The following is a 16,580-nucleotide window of genomic DNA, read 5'->3' as shown; positions in this document are numbered from 1 at the left end:
GTTGCGACACCTCCTCATTGACGACCAACTCGTTCAAGGTGCTTTTCTTGTTGGTGGTGGGAATGAGAAGGTTTAAACCTTTTGGAGGGGGTCCAATCCATTTCTTTAGTAAGTTTATGTGATACGATTGTACCTTGTTTGCTGTCACCTTCAGGCGGTAGGTTGTGTCACCTATGGTATCGACCACTTCGTACGGCCCCTTCCATTCGTGTTTCCCTTTTCCTGCGATGGGAGGAAGTAGGAGCAAGGCCCAATCCCCCTTTTTTAATGAGCGCAGCTTGGTCCCGCGATCATAAGTTTTTCTTTGTTTTTCTTTCTGTTTCTCTAGGTTGGAGTACGCCAGGTTTCGCAGTTTACCTAGCTTGGACCTGAGGTGCTCTGTATAGTTTAACATGGACCTTTGTTCTTGCTCCTCTTCCCTCTCCCAGGCGTCTTTCGTAATTTCCAGTAAAGACCTCGGTTGTCGTCCGTATAATAGTTCGAAGGCGGAGTAACCAAGGCTACTCTGTTTCTGGGCTCGTAAGACATAGAGCGCCAACGGCAATAATCTATCCCAGTCAGATCCTTCGGTAGCGAGCATCTTCTTCAGGGTAGTTTTCAACGTTTGATTGTAGCGCTCGACCAAACCGTCTGTTTGGGGGTGGTACACTGATGTGCGCAGGTGATGTATGTTTAGTGTTTTACAGACTTCCCTCATTAGCTTTGATGTGAACGGGGTGCCCTGGTCCGTGAGGACCTCTTTTGGGAAGCCGACTCAGGAACATAGTTCAATGAATTTCTCAGCAATATGTTCTGTTGTGGGAGTTCGCAGGGGAAATGCTTCTATATACCGGGTGGCGTAGTCCACGAGTACCAGCACATACACGTGACCCCTTGTCGACTTGGGTAATGGACCTATCAGATCCATACCGATCCTTTCGAACGGTCGGCCTATGGTGGGCATAGGTCGCAGGGGTGCAGCTGGTGGTCTCTGTAGATTCTGTCTCTGGCATATTTCACAGCGATGACAGTATTCTTGAACGTCCTTGTAGATTCCGGGCCAATAGAAATGTCTAAGGATGTTATCTGTGGTTTTCTCTTTCCCGCTGTGTCCGGCCGTCAGGTGGGTATGGGCAAAGAACAGTACTTGTTCTCTAAAGGACACCGGAACTAGCAACTGGGCATCCCCTCCCTCCTCCCCTTCCCTATACAGGAGGTCCTTCGTGATCCTAAACCTGGGATACCTTTTTGGCTCCTGATCTTGGGTTGCATGTGCGTTCTCCCACGCATTGACCAGCCTGGGATCACTGGCCTGCGCAAACCGAAAGCTACGGTCTAATACCCAAGGGTCCGGGGAGAGTAGTGCTGCTACAGAATGGGACCCGGAGGAGGGGGGTAGTGACAGGGATCTTTGGAACAAATACAAAAACCCCGGATTGTCTACTCCCAGTATCATGTCTTCTGGAAGGGAATCCACCACCCCCACCCTCACATTGTATGGCTCTTTTTCTAGGTGAGTCAGGGTCACTTTGGCGAGGGGGTAGGGCCTAACATCCCCGTGTACACATCGTATGTAAACTTGGGCGCCCGGGACGTATTGTGAGGGAAGAACCAACCTCTTGCGAACCACGGATTGTCTACACCCTGAGTCTAACAGGGCCTGAACCTTCAAACCGTTCATTCTTACACTCACGTAATATGAAGTACCAAATTCGGCTGAATACAGGACGGTCCGGGGGAGGTACCCGACCTCCATTGGTTCTTCGGTGGGTTTTCTTCGTGGGCAGAGTCTCGCAATATGGCCCCATGCACCGCATTCAAAACATTGGGGTCCCCGGGTCGGTGGTCCCTCCATTCTCATAGGCCGGGGTCGGGGAGGTTCCGGTGCTGGTTTCACCTTCCTCTCTGATTTTACCATTGGTAGCCCTTTTGTATGTTTCTCGGTGTCCCACCCTAGCGTCTTTGGTTGGGCCCGAGCATAGTTAGCGGCCATCTCGATAGCTTGATCCAGCGTAAGTCCTGTGTGCTGTTTTAGCCATCGTTGAGTTGCGTATGGCAACGAGTCCATGAACTGCTCCATGTATATGCGGTTCATTATCTCCTCCTTCGTGCTGGAGGCCGGGCGTAACCACTTGTCGGCCGCCATCTTTAACCGAAAGAACAAAGTCTTTGGGTTCTCCCCAGGGGAACCCCGTTCTCTCCTGAATCGAAGTCGATAGGCTTCCCCATCTAGCCCCAGGTGATCTAGGATGACCTCCTTAATGGTCGTATAAGGTGAGCTCCCCGTGGGGTTGGCCACCTGGTAGGCGAACTGTGCCTCCCCTGATAAGAGTGGGGCCAGGAAGAAAGGCCATTTATCCTCAGGCCAACCCAAGGCCCTGGCGGCCCTTTCAAAGTTCATGAGGAAGACATCGGGATCCTCCTTGGACACATACTTTTGTAAAGCCATCCCGGATGGGTTTGGAAGGGTTAGGGGTCGAGCCTCCCCAGGGTGTGAGACCGTAGCAACTGGGCCTCTTTCTGAAGACTCTCGATCTGGGCCGTTATGGTGTTTTGGAACTGTTCTCTATCCGCTTGGGCCGATGTCATCTGCCTCTGCACAGCCCATTCCAGCTTTTCTTGCCCCTTGATGAGGTGTTGAATGAGCGCGTCCATCTCGGTACTACAGACGGACTGTGATGGCGATCCCACTTCTGACACCAGTTGTGGCGGGGTAGCGGGGACAGATTCTACAGCCAAGCCAGTACGTTGTAACGAGGGTTTTGTTTTTGATAACAATGTCCTTTGACGTGCTATTTGTCGTCTCGTAGTCGATGCCGGGGGGAGGCTTCTGCTCCTTCGGCTGGGCTCCAGATTGAGAATCGGCTGTAGAGTCTGCCTTTCGTAACTTCGTGACTCGTCTCAGTCTCGTGGAAGGGCTCCGGGGTGTTCGTCCCGATGAGGCAATGGAAAACAAGAAGAGACCACGGATTAGGACACCGATCCTTCTTTTTTAACAACCGGGGCCGGGAGTGAGGGAAACCGAGTGCTCCAGTGCTCGTTTGTACAGGTGCTAGGTGACTTAGTGCTGAGTGAGGGGAGGGGGTGGTGTAATCACTATTACGGCAGCAATTACGTTCAAGGAGGAGGCTGCGTCTTTCTGCCCACCCAGCCCGCTACTTTCCCCCGTACCTGCTCGAGCCACGCTCCTCCCGTGGGAACGTGGCGGGGCGCCTCGCGGGATCGGTGGCCTCCTGGCTTGTCGCGGTCGTCTCCACTCCGCTCGGATCTCCGGTCTTTGCTCTCTTCTCCACGTTGCTCCTCTTCCCAACTCCTCGTCTTTCTCCACTGCAACACTCCGTCTGCCTCCAGGGAATCGCCGTACGCCGTCTTCCGGGTTTCCTCCGTCTTTATCCCGCCCTCTACCATGACGTCATCAGGGGGCGGGGTTTCGTCCTGGTGGTAGGCCGCCTTAAAGGAGCCCGGTTCCGACTCCGATGTCCAGTCCTGTGATGGATAGGGATACCACACGTCCTCTGCTGATCGTTCCATTGGCTGCTGTAGGGGAAGAGAGGGCGGTGAATTCCACCAATTCCGGTCTGTTGAGGCGGCGTTCTCGTCCCCGTCACAGGCTGGTAAGCTTCCGAGCCTATGTTTTAAAAATGCTTCTTTTGATTTCCTGCAGTAACCCAGTCCGAAATAAGCCTGTAACCCGGGCGATTTATAAGTGCTCAGTATCATCCATGCATGGCGTCTGTGGGCAAAGGTAGCTTTATCCTCTATAAAGGAGAGTCGCTTTATGTTCTTATTTACAACACGTTTGAATTGTGCGTTCGGAAGAGAAATTTCCCATAGATCTTTTAGGCCTGTCGTTGCTAATGACTCCTCTAAGTATTTTTTTGCGAGTGCAGTGGGGCTGCCTCGCAGGTTTTCCCAGAGCTGGTGATTCAGTGTGTTTTCAGACGAGTTCTTTATTTTGTACCAGCATTTGATGTATGATCCTCGCCTTGCGAGTAATTGTTAGGTTAAACCAAATTCTAGCCGGATTTGAGCCTGTGAGGTGTATGATGGTAGATTTAGGAAGACTCTATAAGCTTTTGAGATAGTGGTGTCCAGCAGTTTTGCGTCTGTGCCTCTTAAGGCTTCACTACCGTAAGTGATTGATGACTCTATTTTTGCTTGGGCTACAGGCAGTAGTGGCAGAAGAGTTGGCCCGGACAATTTGGTTTTGAGTTGTCTGAGTGTTTTTGCAATCAGCATACCTTTCCTCTTGGTGGCCTCAAGGTGATTTGAGAAATGGCCGCCCTGTCGACAATAACGCCAAGATATTTATATTCAGAACAATTCGCTATTGCCCTTGTCCCAAAAAACCAGGAGAAGGACTTTTTTTTCCCCGTTATTGTCAATGTTTTAATTTTTTCGGTGTTGACTTCAAGCAGGTTGTCCTTAGCATTTCCGTGCAGTGTATTGATAAGGTGTTGCAGACCTACCTTGGTGTGACTAATCAAAACCACGTCGTCTGCATAGGGTATGCTGGGCAGGGTTCGACCCCCCAGGCGGGGGGCGTGTGCATTGCAGGCATCTAGGGCTGGTGGCAAACCGGCTGTGTATAGATTGAAGAGAGTTGGTGCTAAGACGCACCCCTGCTTAAGGCCTTTTGTTGTTGTTATACGCCTTGAAAGGTGGGTGCCATTCCCGAGCTTCACTTGGACCCATGTGTTGGAGTGCAGTTCAATCAGAAGATTTAAAAGTGGTGCAGGAATCCCCCATAGAGCTAGTTTCCTCCACAGATTTGCTCGGTTGACAGTGTCGAAGGCCGCTTTGAAATCCACAAAACAGAAGTGGAGACTTTGTTTGGTTTGTTTTGCTTTATCAATGAGTAGTGATAAAGCTAAAAGATTTGTTGTTATTCCAGCATCTCTGCAAAATCCTGTTTGGCTGGGCGGAATTAAGTTGTTCTTGGTAGCCCATTCGCGCAGCTGAGTCAATAATAGCCCTGCGAAATATTTCACCTCGATATCCAGTAGAGCGATCAGGCGATAGTTTTTGGGAAGAGCTCTGTCGCCTGCTTTATATATTGGTGAGATAACTGAGCCCTTCCATGAGGCTGGGAGGCCCCCAGACAGACTGGCCGAGATGAAAAGTGGGGTCAGAATTTCTGACCAATAATCAGGATCGTGTTTGAAGAGAGCTGGTGGGATTCCATTTGGCCCTGGCGCTCCATCTTTCCTCCCTTTGGAGATTAATTCCCTGATTGTTGCAGCACTGGTTTCAAGTGGTGCATTTTCATGTAGTGTTGTTGTTTGCTGTGGGTTGGCCACCTGAACATCCTGGTGCCTGATTGTTGGGATTTAGGAATTTATTCAGGGTGGACCAGAAGCGAGCACTGTTGTTTGCTTTAATGTCGTAGTGGAGTTTAGCCCAAAAGTCGTCTTCTTTGCATCTTTTGATCTCCCATTTAAGTTTTTTAAGGTCATCCTTTCGTCTGCAAAGCTGTTGGGAGATGCCCGTGCCCCCCGGATGTGACCTCAGCAGCCTTAGTAGTTTGTTTATGGTGTTTTTATGATGTTTCAGGGCCGATTTCTGAGCACTGGAGATCTTCCCTGTGATCATTGGGCCATGAGACGAATGGTGCCGAACTATGGTTGAATAGAGGTTCGCAAAGACGTCCGTGAAGATCTCCCATAGGGCTATAGGATTGCCCGTGGGGTATTTCAGACTGTTTAATTGAAATTTTGCTGCAGAGAGTACCTCCTTTGTGTTTGCCACTGAGGACTTAATTCTTTTAAGGTTTATTGTGTGGCAAGCTTGGAATCCTATAGGATTGGGAAGGGTTAGGTCTGGAGAAGCAAGAATGGAGACTTGTTGAGGTCGGTGGTCACTGTCCCCTTTGTCACCTAGGCTGAAGTTTAATATATGATGGAAAAATGGAAGAGATACTAAAGTGTAATCTATTGTGGAGGTCACGTTACCTAAGTGAAATGAGGCTGCAGATGGTGAGTCGCCTGCAAATCTTCCATTTAAAACTCTCAGCCCTAAATGCTCCATCTCTTCTAGTAGCTCCTTTCCCAATTTGGGGATTTTCCCCTGGCCATTGGTGGATTGGGTTGGAATATTCCAATAGAATGACTGGGCTTGAATGTCATTGTTCGTGGACGAGCCTAGGATATATTGGTTGAAATCCCCCGACAAAATGAATTTGGAAGTGGTTTGCGTGGACATCAATTGGTGCAAATAATCCAATAGAGATTTCGACTCCTGTTTTTTCTTTTTGGATTTATGTAAGTGTTGATCACCAGCACCTCTTCTTTTTTCCCTTTGAGGTTTAATTTGATCTTCATGGTGTTTGTAACTGGGGATTGATGAGTCAGTTCTGTCGTACTTTGATATTCGGAACCGCGTAGGGGACAGGGTCCTACCTCTGTCTATCTTGGTATTAGCGAACCGCAAATGGTAAATGCGGCACGTACGAGTGCTTTATGTGCCGTTCTAGCTACGAATGCACTGTGTACACGTATTCTGCTCAACTACGCGGGTTCCATTTTGGAAGCAGTGGCCATTTTGTCATTGCCCTCACATAGGCTATGATGGAGTTAATACGGGCCTCACAGTACATGGGCTTTCCCTCTGACTTCTCTGTGACCTGGGCAGCTGGCTCTGCTGCCCCGGGTCAAACCGGTCTCACGAGCTCCCCTTCCTCCGTCTACCTGTGATTCGTATCAGGGCTTGACCCGTCATAAAACCCTTTCATTCTACACAATCCCCCGGCTAATCTCTTCTACACCTGCTTGTTCTTGCTTTATGACTTGTTTCCCAAAACAGGAGATGCTCATGTTTATTGGGGGGTCTATTTACTTCAAACATGGGATCTGAACCTTCCTGTGTAAATCATTGTGGGCTGGCCGAACTGGAATGTGGGATGGTCATCATGACTCTGCTTTTTCGTTTGTAGTGTATGCCTTTATATGACCATATCGTAAACCAAGGAATGTGTGCCTGGAGCATGATATTTTGTACTTAAGGAGAAGTCCGTTCCTATGATTTTCAGCAGTCTCCTGAGAACATACACGCTGTTGTACTTCTAGGATATCTGTCATTGGTCTGCAGCCAATAAACGATTCTTTGACTTCACCCAGAAGACTCTGTGTTTCTGTAGGTCCGGAACAGGGTGAAACCCCGAAGTCATAGGGTGTGTGCCCCTGCACCGCTGGGTCTAAAATACCCAGTACTTCAGTTTGGCGCCCAACTCGGGCCGATTTCAGCGGTACCAGTCCAAGCCAGAGGTTCGTGAGGAGCTTCGTGTGGAAATTCCGGAGGAAGGCCGCCACTTCATCGACCCCTGCATGTCGACGTGGTCCGAAAGTCTTTTCTGCGAGGTTCTCCGCGTCCCGACGGCTACGAAGGACTGCTGCCCTGATTAATCGACCTGTTTTGGACCCTTGACGAGTTTGAGAGAGCGAAACAATCGAGAGAGTCTTCTGGTGACGTCATCGATCAGCAATATTCAGTTAAGTATAAGTGGAGCGTCTCCCATTTGTTTTGGTATCCCTCGGGATCGTTTGGTTTGATTGGTAATTGGTGATTTGGTGTTTGCAAACCCCAAAGCCAGAGGACTCGTGTATTCACGAGAATATCGTAATCGATAATCCTTTGACGTTTGGATCTAGACTAGTGAGCGAAGATGCCTGGTTCTGGACTATTTGGTAGATTATTCTGTTTGGGTTGTGGAAAAGATTTCCAGCTAGAGGAATCATGTCCGGTTCCTCCGGTTGGAACTCCAACTTATGAGCTCTATGTGAAACATGGCGTAGGCCCCATTGCATATAACGAAGTGTGGATCCACTACACCAGGAAAGACGGTGTTTTAAAATGGCCCCAAAATGGTAGTTTCGATACCGATATTTTAGATAATTTGGAAATTAAATTGTTTAAGAAGAAAGCCCGGCCGGCGATGTTTGACTCTTTCCGCTTATGGCGAAAGGAAGCCAAACAGAAGGAAATTAAGCTAGCGAAAAAGAATAAGAGAGAGAGAGGTATGTCAGTAATGCAAGCAGCTGTACAATTTAAAGACAATGAAGAGGAGCAAATGAATGAGCAATTGCACAGGCAGCGTAAGTTAGGGATTGACAAATGTTACCCAGCTTTGCCACATTCTAAGCAGGATGAGTCAGAAGAAAAGGAGAAAGATCCCTTGATGTCGCATTTGTTGAGTTCGCCACCCCCGTATGCTCAAACTGCCACGGCGCCTCCCCAGCTTGTAAATATGCCGCCTCCAGTGCATATACTGCAAGCCTTGCCGCAACCGCCAGTTGCTTTGCAACCAGTTCCTATTCCTGTAGCGCAGTCTTCTCAAGCGCCTCCAGTAGTGCTTCCAACTGCCCCCGCACTTCCTGCGACTTTGCTTAATCCAGTAACTGCCTCCCCTAACACTCTTCCTTCCACCACTCCAGTACCTGTCTCTACATCCTCTTTTCTTCCCTCTGTTTTTCCCCCTGTTCTCGCCTCAGCTTCTCCTTCAGCGCGACAGCGTTTAGCTAATGTGGTTACTACATTAATGTCGCCTCTCTTTGGGTCATCTGGTGCAACTCCTGGTGTACAGCGTAAGCAGTTGCGCAGCCAATTGCCTAACCCCGATGAGAAAAAGGTAATAGATCACATGGCGCGTAGATGGATCGTTTTTCCTTCACTGTATGATGTGGAATCGGTTGTTAACACTTTCCATCAATGGGATGCCCCGAAACAGAGATATGTATTTGAGAAAATGTGCGAAATTCTCTGTGAAGAATTGGAAGATAGTGGTAGAAATCCGAACCCGCAGGAATTGTGTAGAGTGAGGTGCGATTTTGGAACTGGTATAATTGTGGACCGCGAAGTAGATAAAGCAGTTGCGGTTGTATTGTCCTTAAGGAATGACGATTGCCAGCAGTCATTGTTTGAACAAGAGGTCCTTGTGGGGAAAAAGGCAAAAGCGCGACAATACCCTATGAGAGAAGTTCCCCCGGTATGGAAAGAAGCAGTTGCAGCTGTCGGCAATAACCCCGCTGTGCCAGCGCATTTCCAACGTGTTTGGGTGCATGTTCCATGGAAGCGCTCTGAGGTGTTAGCACTTAAGCAGACATTGCCTGATCCCCGTAAAAACCCAGCAGGTTATTATAAAGAGTTGTCACAGACGGCAGGGTCATGCATTATGAATCTGGCCGACATAGACATGTTGTTTGGTAATGTTGTTCCACAGCCTCTATGGGGATCAATTCGTAATGTAGATCACAATGCAGAACTAGGGGATACATGGGCTAACATTGTCGCTGCTGATGCTAGACAAACGGGTGGTGCGAAACCAGAACCTTTAGTAGCTGAATTGCCTGGTAGAATCATCACGTATATGAAGACAATAATGCCTGCGATGCGCGTAAATTGGGACAAGTTATCTGCATGTAAGCAGAAGAAAGATGAGACAGTGTCAGACTTCTTTACTAGGTTTGAGGAAACGTTTATTGACCACAGTGGGCAAGATATGAGTACTGAGGGTGGCCAACGGTTGTTTGTGGATAAGTTTGTGCAGAATTTACTCCCTGACCTGTGTAAAAAGTTGAAAGATTCAGAGAGTTCTTGGGCCGTTTCCTCTTCAGCGCAAATACTGGCTACTGCACAGTATTATGAAAACAGAGATAAAGACGAGAAAGATAGAACGGAGAAGAAAACGAAGGAACTAAAGACAAAGGTCCTTTTACAGCAGGCCTATCCACCACGTGGAGGTGGTAATAATTATAGACAACCCCAAGGTGTTTATCACCAACCCCAACAATTTCAGACTAATCAGCAAATGAATGGGTATTATCAACCACGTGTCCCTGTAGGTCCCAACCAATGTTCATACTGCAAAGAGGAAGGTCATTTTAAATATAGTTGCCCTAAATTAATGCAACGGAACGGTAATACGTATGGCGCCAGAGGTAGAGGTGGTCAGCAAGCTCCTAGAGGCAGAGGGCGTGGAAGTGTTCCCCAAAACGCGCGTCCTCTTCCGCCCCAAAGCGCAATTAATAGCTTTGATCAGCAAGCTAACGCGACTGGTAATACGGCGCAGTATTACAATAATGATTATTATGCGGAGGACGGCGATGCAGACAATAATGGTTACTAGGACAGCCATAGACGAAGAGAGGGAGTTGTTTCAGTGCCAGTGGATCAGAGTGGACCGTATGTTGAGGTGACTACAGCAAATGTAACGGAGCCTTTTCTGCTAGACACTGGTGCTGCAAAGAGTTCAATCATGCATTCAAAACTCCCTGGCGCACCTTTGTCTGGCGATATAAATGTTTCAGTAGGTTTTTCTGGCGCCCCAGTTAGGAACCCGATTTCTAGTCCCATGTCGCTTTCTGTTGGACCTTGCGAGCTGAAAGCGCCCCTGATCCTGACAACAGGTTGTGGTGAGAATTTGCTGGGATTAGATTTGTTGAAAAGATTGCACGCTACACTGTATTGTTCTCCTTCAGGAGTACAACTTACATTAGGCAAGAAAGTGGTTTCCCCAATGTATTTGTCTAAAAACACGATGCCACCTGAATTGTCATCCCTTCCGGATGCCCTTTGGGCTACTGGTCCCAATGATGTGGGCCTCTTGGAGATACCACCATATGTGGTGACTCTAAAGGCTAATGTCAGACTGCCACGTATTCCCCAGTACAAGATCTCTAATGAAGGGCAGAAAGCATTGTTAGACATTGTCAGCGACTTGATTAATAAGGGTGTGATTGAAGAGACAAGAGGCAACGTTTGCAATAGCCCGATTTTACCTGTCTTAAAGCGAACGGACCCTTCACAGCCACCTGTTTACAGATTTGTGATTGATCTTAGAGAGGTTAATAAGATTGTTGTGCCTCAGTTTCCGGTTGTCCCCGATATAACTGCCTTATTAACGATGATTCCAGCCTCTGCTGCATGGTTTTCAGTGATCGATTTAAAGAATGCTTTCTTTAGTATCCCAATTGCAGAAGAGAGCAGAGACATTTTTGGTTTTAGTCTGGGAGGCCGAAGCTTCCGCTTCAAACGCGCTCCCCAAGGATACTGTGAGAGTCCATCCATATACAGTCAGGCTTTGAAAGCGCAGCTTGATGCACTTGTTTTACCTAGTGGCGCTATCCTGATCCAGTACGTGGACGATTTACTGATCGCCGCGGATACTGAGAAGATCTGTAAAGAAGCCACATTGTCACTGTTGCGCCATTTATCCGCATACCATCACAAAGTGTCTCTCTCTAAGCTGCAATATTGTCGACAAGAAGTGACCTACTTAGGTCATCTCTTATCGAAGGAGGGAAGGAGACTGACCCCAGAAAGAATTCAAGCCATTGCACAGTTGAGTGTGCCGAAGACACAGAGAGAAGTGCGTGCTTTCTTGGGCATTACCTCATACTGTAGGCATTGGATCCCAAGTTTTTCTTTGTTGGCAAAACCTTTATTAGCACTAACATGTAAAGACACACCGAATCCTATCCCATGGTCTGAAGAGTGCCAGAAAAGTTTTGTGGAATTGCGTAATGCGTTGTGTTCAGCACCTGTGTTGGGCACTCCTGACTACAGTAAGCCTTTTACATTGTATGTTCACGAGAAAGATGGATGTGCGTTGTCAGTGTTAACACAGCCTTTTGGTGACAGACCGCGCCCATGCGCATATTTTTCATCCACCTTGGACCCTGTAGCGAGGGCATTGCCAAGCTGTCTAAGAGCGACAGCTGCTGCAGCGATGTCTATCCGACAATCTGCTGGTCTGGTAATGGACAACACATTGATTGTCATGGTTCCACACGCTGTAGACACATTATTAAATAGAACCAAGACACAACACTTGACTAGTGCGCGATTATCAGGGTATGAACTCACACTGTTAGCGAATCACATACACATAAAAAGATGCAATACGCTGAATCCAGCCACATTATTGCCGATTCCAGCAGACTCAGATGAGATTGAGCAACATGACTGTCTGTTCAGAACAGAAGAAGAGACGAAAGGGAGAGTAGATCTCAAAGATACTCCCCTGACTGAATGTGATGGCACTCTATGGGTAGATGGGTCATGTTTCAAGCTCCCTAATGGTGACACGACTGCTGCATATGCTATCACGACTTTACACACGGTCGTGGAAACTGCACGAGTGCCACATAATTCGGCCCAAGCAGCAGAATTAATCGCCCTCACGAGAGCATGTGTGTTGTCTGAAGGAATGAGAGTGAACATATACACAGATAGCCAGTATGCCTTTGGCGTGGCTCATAATTTTGGGCGACTGTGGAAAGAGCGTGGGTTCCTGACGTCGCATGGAGCTAAAATTCAGAATGGCAAGTTGGTGAATGATCTCCTTGAGTCACTGACCCTACCTTTGCAAGTTGCGATCATGAAATGCAGTGCGCACAGGAAAGTCACGGATGATGTTGGACGCGGGAATGCGTTTGCTGATGAGACCGCGAGAGAAACCGCACAGAATGTGAAGACTAGAATGTATGTTGCAGGCCCCGCAAGATGGGTTAATGATGTGGGAATGTGCGAGAACACAATAGAGAGTGTGAAGTCGCTTCAGGCTGAAGCTACAGAAGAAGAGTTAAGCAAGTGGAGAGAGAGTATGGGTAAGTTGGATGAGAATGGTTGTTGGATTGACCTGACAGAACATAGGCGATGGTTGTTGCCTGATGCATATGTGCTTCCAGTGGTTACTATGGCGCATGGAATGGCACATATCAGTACGAAAGGTATCTGTAAGTTGTTGGCTCCAGTATGGCAGAATGTTGGGATTCCCAAGTGTGCAGAGAATGTGGTCAAGAATTGTATGGTATGCTTAAAGTACAACCCTGGTAGGGGAACCCCAACTCCGGCCGGTCACTTTGCACCCCCATCATGTCCATTCGAAGTTTTGCAGCTGGACTTTATTCACATGGAAAGATGCAACAACCTAAAATATGTATTGGTGGTTGTTTGTGCTTTCTCCAAATGGGTAGAGGCTTATCCTCTGAAAGATAACACTGCCCTATCCACAGCCAAAGCCCTTGTGAAGGAATTTTTCCCCAGGTTCGGAATGCCGAGAATGGTGTGGTGTGATAATGGAAGTGAGTTTGTGGGTAAAGTGATGAAGAATGTATGTGAAGGTTTAGGCATAAGGCAGAAATTCCACGCTGCAAATCACCCCCAATCAGCTGGACTGGTTGAACGCTACAATGGAGCCTTAAAGCTCAAGTTGGCCAAAATCCAGGCGAGCACTGGTCTTAAATGGCCTGACGCTCTGCCTTTAGCACTCTTGTCCACCAGAATGACGATACACTCACGAGTGGGACTTAGTCCTTATGAAGTAGTCTTTGGCCGCCCGGCCAACGTATGGGGTGTGCCAAGGCCTACGAAGTTCAGTGAAATAGAGCATCCAGTACTGCTCGATTACCTGTATGATTTGACTGTTAAACTGCGTGTTTTGCACCAACAGGTACATGATACTCTTCCCCAAGCCTCTGAACCTCCTGGACACCCCATCAACCCTGGTTCGTGGGTCCTGGTACGGAATTTCCAGCGTAAGAGCAACAACGAACCTCGCTGGATCGGCCCTCATCTTGTTCTTCTTTCGACAAGATCAGCAGTGCGAGTGAAAGGGAAGAAGCACTGGATTCATGGTACTCACTGCAAGGTAGTTCCCTTGCCTCTACCATATGACCAGTGGGTCAAAGAGGGTATCGCCGACTCAGAGACAGACATTGTACCTCGCTTTGTACCATTCAGTGACGCACGCCTAAGAGACACAGCTTCAGTCCAAGAGAGTGACAATATTCTGCAGGAAGCTGTGCCGCCATCAAGTCAACTGGACTCCACTGAGCCTGAACTTCTTTTTCAAGACCAAACGGCACCTGGCTGTCTCCGCTATAACTTGAGACCTAGGCCCATGGACAAATAAAGATTTCCTCATTATTTCCCTTTTTGACATTTTTTGCTCTCCCATCTGAAGGACTTTCTTGATTTTTTGTTTTTCGAACCACCATCCGGGTTCTGCCGCAGGGTCGCGGTGCCAAGACTTTGGGGTACAGGCCGAAGACGCTAGGTCAACGGTTCTGGTTGGTCTAGGGCGTTTCCCTGGACTGACAGGCGTACTCCTTAGCAGAAGAAACTCATCCACCGCGAGCGGCCCGAGTAGAGGATGGAGTTTTGTAAGATGGAGAGACCGATTGAGGAAATGAACTTTCAAACAAGGATGTGTAGAATTGTAAAAAGTAAATGTTTTGTCTTTTTGTGCTTTTTTACACTGTGTAGTATCATGATGTTTATTGTAGGATGTGTGTTTTTCTCTGCTCCAAAACCCATTGCACCCACTCAACAGCCTATATCTCTTTCTACTGCCTCCTCTCACTCTTTTCACCCTTTGCCTGAGCACGAACAGACCAGACGATCAGAGTTCGTAAATAACTCGTTTATCCAACTCTTGCACCAGCACCAACTGGTAATGAATACGACCAATTGCTGGGTCTGTGGGTTAATGCCACATACCATTAACAAGGGTATTCCCTACCTGGTGCTACCGTACAGTTACAATGGATCGTCATGGGCATTCCAAACCATGTTTCTTTATGCTCTAGATACGTACTCCCCTCGCCCACCGCGTTCCATCAGACCCATCACCAATAATAAGGCTTTGATGAAAGGAGTTGCCGATATGAGTAGAGATATTAATGCATACTCATCCATTCCCAAAGAAGAGCTGAGACCTTATGTAGGATGGAACGCGACGGGGTATAGTATTAGTCTGGGTGAAAGACAGCGAAAAATCTCATCTCCAATCTGGGTCGTACCCCACATGGGTCGGTTCTGCTTACAGGGTAATGGTCAGAACCCTAGGGCTCAACTGGGAAGAAGTGACTGTACTGAAACGTACACTTTCCCGTCACAGTTTTCCCCTGCGTTCTTGGCTGCTAAGGGCACATATTTCATCTGTCATGACCGAGCATATACATGGTTGCCCCCTGATTTCTCGGGCACATGTTATATTGCGAACTTGCTACCGCCGACATTTACTGCCGCCTCTGACTATCACAAGACCAGAGTTGTGAGAGGTGTGATTAGTAAGGAGGACACTGCCGGTCAGGAAGCAGGAGACTTCTTCTTGGGTTTCCTGCCGTTTTGGGGACCTATGGTCAATAGTAGGAACCTGAGACAGCTGACTCGTGTGGTTGAATCCACCGTCAATGTAACGGCTGGTGCCCTTAGTAATTTGACAGCTGAGCTCCAAGCGGATCGCCTTATGACTCTGCAGAACCGCATGGTTCTAGACGTTATTCTTGCAGACCGCGGTGGGGTATGCAAGGTCATCCAATCCAGTTGCTGCATTTTCATACCAGATAATGCTCCAACAGTGTATCAAGCCATCTCCAAACTCCATAAAATATCTGAAGCCATACACGTGGATAAGGGAGATTGGTCACTGATGGGATGGTTCTGGGAATTGATATCTGCCTGGGGTTGGAAAGTTCTGATGGTCATTGGAATGATCTTAGCCATTCTTTTCCTGTTCTGTCTATGCATACAGTGTGCTCCTGCGATGTGTGGCCTCTGTGCTACCTTATGTGTCAGGAAACCTGTATCGAGAGACGAGCTAAGTAATAGGATGATGCTACAGCAACATCTCCATGACTTTGTGAACATTGACCTAGACTCGGATTAAGATGAGTATAGTGATTGCCTATGTAAGGGCAAAAGGAGGGTCTGTCAAAACTTTGATATTCGGAACCGCGTAGGGGACAGGGTCCTACCTCTGTCTATCTTGGTATTAGCGAACCGCAAATGGTAAATGCGGCACGTACGAGTGCTTTATGTGCCGTTCTAGCTACGAATGCACTGTGTACACGTATTCTGCTCAACTACGCGGGTTCCATTTTGGAAGCAGTGGCCATTTTGTCATTGCCCTCACATAGGCTATGATGGAGTTAATACGGGCCTCACAGTACATGGGCTTTCCCTCTGACTTCTCTGTGACCTGGGCAGCTGGCTCTGCTGCCCCGGGTCAAACCGGTCTCACGAGCTCCCCTTCCTCCGTCTACCTGTGATTCGTATCAGGGCTTGACCCGTCATAAAACCCTTTCATTCTACACAATCCCCCGGCTAATCTCTTCTACACCTGCTTGTTCTTGCTTTATGACTTGTTTCCCAAAACAGGAGATGCTCATGTTTATTGGGGGGTCTATTTACTTCAAACATGGGATCTGAACCTTCCTGTGTAAATCATTGTGGGCTGGCCGAACTGGAATGTGGGATGGTCATCATGACTCTGCTTTTTCGTTTGTAGTGTATGCCTTTATATGACCATATCGTAAACCAAGGAATGTGTGCCTGGAGCATGATATTTTGTACTTAAGGAGAAGTCCGTTCCTATGATTTTCAGCAGTCTCCTGAGAACATACACGCTGTTGTACTTCTAGGATATCTGTCATTGGTCTGCAGCCAATAAACGATTCTTTGACTTCACCCAGAAGACTCTGTGTTTCTGTAGGTCCGGAACAGGGTGAAACCCCGAAGTCATAGGGTGTGTGCCCCTGCACCGCTGGGTCTAAAATACCCAGTACTTCAGTTCCAGGGCGCTGTGAATTTTTGTGATTTTA

Source organism: Triturus cristatus, chromosome 6, assembly GCF_964204655.1.
Source record: "Triturus cristatus chromosome 6, aTriCri1.1, whole genome shotgun sequence".
Taxonomy (NCBI): domain Eukaryota; kingdom Metazoa; phylum Chordata; class Amphibia; order Caudata; family Salamandridae; genus Triturus; species Triturus cristatus.
The sequence above is the reverse complement of the archived record's forward strand: the minus strand, read 5'-3'. Positions refer to the sequence as shown.